This window comes from Eschscholzia californica, unplaced genomic scaffold (assembly GCF_041429995.1).
Source record: "Eschscholzia californica isolate CP2 unplaced genomic scaffold, dmEscCali1.0.p SCAF_1, whole genome shotgun sequence".
Lineage (NCBI taxonomy): Eukaryota > Viridiplantae > Streptophyta > Magnoliopsida > Ranunculales > Papaveraceae > Eschscholzia > Eschscholzia californica.
In genome coordinates, this window is record NW_028238198.1 from 44,021,025 (window position 1) to 44,027,231 (window position 6,207).

The window sequence follows — 6,207 nt, forward strand, 5'->3', positions numbered from 1 at the left end:
AACGAGTAAGCAAAAGAGTTTTGGACTTCAAGGCAAATGATGAATTGAACACATAAACGTGTTATTCATCAACCAATAGTCATAGGAGTATGACCAGTAAAGAGTTACTTGATGGTAGAACCTCTTAAGCAACTCAACATTTGTTTCTTGCTTCAAATACTTATTCATGAACAAAAACACCAACATATATTTACAATCACATCACTCACACCAAAGAGCTAACACATGCTCAAACATACACAAATATCACTGTTTTCACTTTTTTTTTCTTTTTTTTCTTTTTTATATCACTTTTTTTTCATTTTTTCTTCCTTGTTTTTTTTCTCCTTTTTTTTTATTTTCTTTTCATAACACAAATACAAACAACCAAAACAAAATACAACACACACAACTCTATTCTTGCAATCAACTTTTCATTTCATACTTGCTTTTGACATTCTTCATTCTTTTATCTCATGTCTTCATTCTCGGGATATAAGATGATGGATGGTGATAGAGTATCCGCTTTCCTCTAGTTGGCATTCTCATTGAGTTTCATGGACTACAAGGGCAAGGTTAATTCGCTATCCTAATGTCACTCCTAGTGGATAAGGAAATTGAGCACACGAGATCAAATGAGCTCTTTTATAAGTTACGAGGTTGAGTAGCTCTTCATTCTACTCGGAGTTGGCGCGGAAGAGTACACTCAAATGACAATTTAGGCTTTGAGCTCTCACATGGGTTAAGTCCCCACTAATGACTACTTTAGGTCTCTTAGAAATGTTTCTTCTTCACTAAGATGTCACTCACATAGCACAACACAAACACTAAAAGACTCGACTTTCATGGAAAGGCCATTAGCAATCACAAAACTCATCAACTCGACACATATGCCTCAAAATTCTTAAAATTATCACTAGAATCACATGCAAATCAACTCAAAATGTTCAAAAATTTCAAATTTTGGCTAATTTGAACCCTTTTGTCTTTGAAACCCATGGTCATGCATTGAATATGGTCATATCCCGCATCCCCAAACTTAAAACTAACATTGTCCTCAATGTCATAAGCATACACTCACCAAAAGATAAAGAGACACATCAATCTAAAGAGAAGAGTGGAGAGATATTACCATAACCGAAGGAGATAAAAGATGATACTACCAAGGCTCATGTATAAAGAGGTTCCAAGTTGATGTCAAGCTCGCGCCATCCCCAAACTTGGAACAAACCACGCCTTAGAAGTAAAACATATAAGAATTATTATGTGTCCCATCTAATAAAACATGTAAAACATATTGTAGTATTATATGAAACATATAATAAAATAGGAATTGGAACAAAATAAAACTTATAAAACATATAAGAATTATATGAAACTTAGAACTAACTTGTCGTTGTAGTATAGTGGTAAGTATTCCCGCCTGTCACGCGGGTGACCCGGGTTCGATCCCCGGCAGCGGCGCCAAAAACTTGATAGGCCTAAAATAGGTCTATTCCCGAAGTATACGGGGTCAAGTTATAGTATGTTAGTAAATTCGTGAATCGTCCCAAGGGATAGGTAGGCAACTTCGGATATTGAAGGCGAGTTTAACCCAATAATCAAGATGTCAATAGCTACTTAGACTAAAACACACACACCCCACTTTATAGAATTGATGATTGATTTGTAAGAAATAAGAAAACAAATAAAATTAAATAAACTATCTAAGAGAGAGGTGAGAGGCTATCTAAGATTATAAAATCCACCGCACAATTTCACTTTATAAAACAAGCACTTAATTACTTAAATCTCTTTTGTATTTACTCGGGATCCAATATAATGAACTATTTGGATTCCGGATGATGTTCTAGATAAAACAATTTTGTAATTACTAACTCTAATTGTCTACCTTATAGAGATTCGGATTGCTTAACTATTATTCATCATCTAAAAAGCATACTCCATCTAACAACTTAACGAAAGTATGAAATATCTAATTATGAGGCATGAGTAATGGAAAGAAAATCTAATCCATATAGATAAACAATTAATAGACATTAAAGCACATCAAAGGATTTAATTAAATAAGACAAGTATTACAAAGATCCAAAATGGGTTTCATTTATAACCTTAGATTGCTAAGTTGACTATACATGGAATCTAGAGTAACATTCATTGACATTGCAAAATAAATGAAAATACTAAGAAATTAATGGAAAGAAATCACCAAGAATGTTCAAATTCCATATTCTCATGTATCTCCATTTTATCAAAGATTTGTTCCATTTGTGCTCAAGAACTTTACTCCAAGAAATCCAAGTAATAGCTATTTTATTGCACCCAAATAAAAAAAAAGAAAGAGAAGGAAGAAATTAGAAATTAGATGTAGAAAGAAGTTAGAAAGAAGAGATGAAAGGGATAAAGATGATAGAAGAATATGGAAGAAAGAAGGAGATGACTATTAATGGAAGAATAATAGTGTGGTAGAGAGGAAGTAGTAGTAGTAGAGAAAGATGGAAAAAGAATGGAAAAGATTGATTTGGTAGAGAAAATAGGTTGGAGAAAGAAATAGGTAAGAGGGGATAGGTAAGAGGAGGTTGAGAGGGCTTTCAAGTCTAAGTTTCAATGGAGGATCAAGAGTTATTATATAGGGTTAGGGTTTTTTGTTGGGTTAAATTGGTAAAAAGTGAAAAAGAGAGGGTCGCTTTTGGAATTTGGGAGGGTTTAAAGGATAAACCCAGGCGGCTAGGGTTTGAAATCCAGATTGAGAGGGACACTTGTCGGCTGGAGAAGGAGGTGGAGAATCTGGTCGTTAGGGTGTGAATGGACGTAGCATAACAAAGTGGGACGACTCAGAAACCGTCGGATCTTGAAACGCGCGGATCTAGAGGGACGAGAGATGGACACGTGTCTGGGACTACCCTAATAAACAGCTTCAGGTAACATGTAAACAGCTTAATGACGGGACGGTCAGCAGCCGCACGATCTCGTAAGCGCGGAAGCAAACGGTCAAGATTAGAACGTGGATACACCAACCTCGTAAGCGCGCTACACTCTATCATGCGTATAGGATCCATTTCGCTGCACAGCGCAAACACGGGAATTGGATACACCAACCTCCACAGCGCGCCACGTGTCTTCCTGTATACCGCGCGCCAGAACCATGCCCGAAGGTGTCCCACCAGTCAACATTCTTTGACTCAACTTTGACCTTGATTTATTCCTTCGTCCGGACTCCGATTTGACTTTCGTTTTCTCCTATGGACTCGTCTCGAGCTCTACTTTTCAACCACGCACTGACCTTGGCCAAATTACCAGAATGTCCTTGACTCCAAATGACCAAAATACCCTTCATGCATCTTTTGCTCGTTTTTAACCGTTTTTCACACCTAACTCTGCAAAAGACACCTAATCAAGAAAATCAACCATTTTATTATAATAAAGACTTGAAACGAACTAACTCGACTAAATTAAATGACTCAGATGGGACATTTTCATGACCCATCATTACTCACCCAGGATATATGACTGCTAGAAAATAGTTTTCCTCGTTCATTCCATCAGAAGGAATAAAACGTAACTTATTTCCTTGATTGGATTAGGATACGAGAAACGCTCTCGAATTCGAAACAAAGAAAAAGTCCGAGAATATCCCATTCCTAAAATTCGTTGCTACCTCAATTAGTAAGGACAACTGAAAAGAACATTGAGGAACGTTCAATCTAAGAAGCAAGTTCTTAAGATTCAGCAACCAAAAGAATATAAGAAGGCTTTATGATTCATAGGGACAAAGGGTTGGTATAAATGTTCCTAAAGCAATGACTAGGCCATTAAAGGAAACTACCCTAGGTACCTGGAAGACAAAATAAACGGAATTGCGAATTCTGGTTCATGCATCTTTGTTAACAAAGTTAATCTAGCAGGTTAGTAGACTTCCTTCGTCAGGTATTTAAGACCGGATGTGTGTCTCAGTGTGAGCCCAAGGAAATTACATACTTGACTAAAAGGAGAAAAAAATCCAAGAGGGACCAAAAGCAAGTGATTGCAAAGAATGCTGAATTGGATTAAAGTCTTCTTTTAGACACTGATCTAGCTTAGAACCTAATAAGTGTTACTATGTTCTTCTAGAAACATCTAATGTTTTAAGTTAGTGCTAAATTAACAAAGTCGGTTCCAGGAGACCTAAAGCGTTAACAATGATACAATAGGCTATAATCAAAGGATTCAAGCCGGTCAACTCTAGCAATGTCATTGCGTCAAATTGACATAAGACACATGATGACGATCCAGTGGTATGGACTTCTAGTCCAATGATTTAAAATCATATGACACATGTGAATTTTTGTTCAAAAGGACCATTTGACAAAGTCACCTTTTCGAAAGGAAGATATGACTAGTGAATTAATAGTCTTCATACATACGGATGTATGTAAAACTATTAACACACTAACTAGAATTAACCAGAATCCACTTGACAAAATATAAGTCATTCAATTAGATCGAGATGATGAATATTTGAGTCAAGAATTTGATAACCATCAAAGAAGTTGAGAAATAGTTTCTCACCTTTCTCCAGCAAACACATCGTATGGGTCATGAGTCAAGTGGGAGTGATCAAACATGTTAGACATGAGTCGATTAATGATGGGTATAGGCCAATCTTCCAAACACTTTTGGAGATATATTCTCAAACATCGTCGGTTATCCTACCTAACCACATTCTGTCGATAGAGGAAAAGACACCATAAGAGTATGGGGTTGGAATGGTTCCAAAGAGGTCTTTTCTCAAGGTCTAGAGATATGAAACTACCGTAAATGGTTACCGAGAACCAAGTTGTCATATCAGACAAAATATTTCTTTATGCGATAAGAAAATGTTGGGGATTCTTCCACAAACAATCAGAGAACAAGATAGTTGTTACTCACGATGGTGTCTCACTTAAAATAAGAGTTATTCCAAGAAGACACGTGGGAGAAATTTAATATATCGAAGAAATTCGATCTGAGCAACAAACTGACAGTGTTGTACGAATCTGAATATTCAAATTAGATTCGTAGGAGAGCCCTTAAGAAGTTGAGAGTGTCTCAAAGTTGTTCAAACCCTTTATAGGCCTTGAAGACTCATAGACCTGTCTCAGAGGATTAAAAACCTGCTGAAGAAGAAAATGAACAATCTACACAAAAGCTATGACGGAATCACTCTAAAATATGGCTTGGAGCCATAAGATCAGAACGGAATCCATGTCTCAAATAAAGTTTGGAACTTGATCTATTTCCTTAAAGGAATAGTTCTTGTTAAGTAAAAATAGGTTTTTCAAAGTGAAAAATAGACAAGGATGGAAACGTTGATGTTTCCCAGAGCAAGACTAAGAAACAAGGTGACCAAATTCATGGTTTAGACTATGAAAAGACCATCTCTCAAGTCGCGGCGCTTGAGACCATAATGATTAAACACTAGCAAATAGAATGTTTACGTGACACATCTTGGAGGAAGTTAACACTTCTAAAATCTGGTGATAATTGCAAGCTTTAAAAATCGATCGAAGGATGCAAGCGGGCGGGTAGGAGTTGGAATCTTTGATTCTGCAAAGTAATCAAGAGTTGGTTTCTCTGAGAATGAAGATAAATCTTGAATTCAGGAAGTTCAAGAAGGTTAGTGGGAGTGACCAAGTTTTCTTTGGTCTAGTGTGTAGACGACATACTAGAGATTGAGAACAACATTCTGATGTTGAAAACAGTTTAAAACTGACTGAATAAAAGGACCACACACAAAGGTGAAATGCTTTTGGGCATCAAAGATCTATGGAGATAGATCGAGAAGATGATATGACTCGTTCAAGAAAAGGTCTTGAAAAGTCTAATGTGAAAAATTCAGATAAAGTTTTTCTACCCAAGTCTCATGGCACACAATTTAGCAAGCTTCAACATCCAAAGGATTCTGATGAGCAAACACGCATGAGAAACATGGTTATGCTTAAGGCACAAAATTTGTCACACTGGACATGATTAGCATTCGCCTCGACGTCCCAAAATACTAGGAGTATCTATGGTCGTCACCAATCAAATCCAGATAAGCTGATCTGGATCGCACAAAGTTCTTGTGCTAAATTCTCAATAGGAAATAAAAGGTTGAAAAGTTATATCTTGCAAACTTCCAGAATAAGATGACAATCTTGACTTGGAAGAGCAGTAAGCTGGAAAGTTTCTAGGCGAAGACTGTTGCAAACATTGGAACAATGGCACGTT

General features: G+C 36.7%; 1 non-coding gene across 1 annotated transcript; it reads left to right on the forward strand.

Moving 5' to 3' along the window:
* The first annotated feature begins 1,371 nt into the window (after positions 1 to 1,371).
* TRNAD-GUC (transfer RNA aspartic acid (anticodon GUC)) lies at positions 1,372 to 1,443 on the forward strand. The gene has a single exon. It is a non-coding gene; the product is annotated as a tRNA-Asp (tRNA).
* Positions 1,444 to 6,207: the final 4,764 nt, after the last annotated feature.